General features: G+C 38.2%; 1 non-coding gene across 1 annotated transcript; it reads left to right on the forward strand.

Moving 5' to 3' along the window:
• Positions 1-302: 302 nt before the first annotated feature.
• On the forward strand, positions 303-519 carry LOC117506006. Its single transcript, XR_004559329.1, has one exon. It is a non-coding gene; the product is annotated as a small nucleolar RNA U3 (small nucleolar RNA).
• The last annotated feature ends 598 nt before the right edge of the window (positions 520-1117 follow it).

Raw genomic sequence — 1117 nt, forward strand, 5'->3', positions numbered from 1 at the left:
TATGGGGTTCCTTGAGACTCTGAGAGCTCAACATCTCCTTTGGAGACTGTAGGGGGCAGTCTGATGATCATGGTGCAAATATGGAAGGGAAGAGGAAGGAAGTCCAAGTCAGACCTGTAGAAATAAATCAGAGCTGTGTTTGACTGTGTGACGTGTATATAAATAATAATATTTCTGTCTTGTTGATGGTTCAATTTGTTTCTTAAACTCAGTTAAATATGTCTGGGGGAGGGGGATTCGGTACCATAACAAAGCAGGGTTCGTCTGTGGTTCAAGTCCTGCAGCAGGAGCATCATCAGGTTAAGACTATACTTTCAGGGATCATTTCTATAGTCTCTGACTTGAGAAATCTGTTTCTAAAGTGTTCTGTCTCGCCAACCACGATGAAGAGTCCTGATACTTCTTCCTGAGCATGAAGTGGACAGAAAGAAATGATACATTTCATCTGCTTTCTGTCTTTGATGATTGTTTATTGTCTCCACTCAGGGGTGATGAGAGGAGGAGTATGGTCAGAGTGTTTCTAACACTGTGTACATGGAATTTAGTGTGTGGAAATCAACCAAAATATGTTTCCATTATCAGTCACTGTAGTGTGTTACTAAACACAGTGATGGATACTTAAAAAAAACTGCACAAAAAATGTGTTTTTGAGGTTACACATTTGTTGTTTACATAGCATTTAATGATGTATTCATGTTACAGTAAAGTTGGAAAATCCATTATTTGATGTGTGGATTCACTTAGTGAGCTCAGAAAACTAAATTAAATTTAGGACAATTTTTCAAATAGTTCATAATCAACCATTAATAATATCATCTTGTAAACACCATCCATATAATAAAAGGGTGTGTGTGTGTGTGTGTGTGTTCACTAAGGGTGTAACGGTACATGTATTTATATTGAACCATTTCAGTACTGGACGTTTGGTTCAGTACAGGGCTGTGCACAGGTTAGTTCGTGTTGCGTGTGTTTACATTCAATGTTCCAAACTTCTCGCTAAATCTCTAAATCTGGCGACTTTCCAAACCTTCTTGACGACTTATTTTCTCTAAGCAACTAGCGACAAATCTAGCTACTTTTTCTGGCGTTACCGGAGACTTTTCTGATGTTTAGCGAA

The sequence above is a fragment of the Thalassophryne amazonica genome, unplaced genomic scaffold (assembly GCF_902500255.1).
Source record: "Thalassophryne amazonica unplaced genomic scaffold, fThaAma1.1, whole genome shotgun sequence".
NCBI lineage: Eukaryota > Metazoa > Chordata > Actinopteri > Batrachoidiformes > Batrachoididae > Thalassophryne > Thalassophryne amazonica.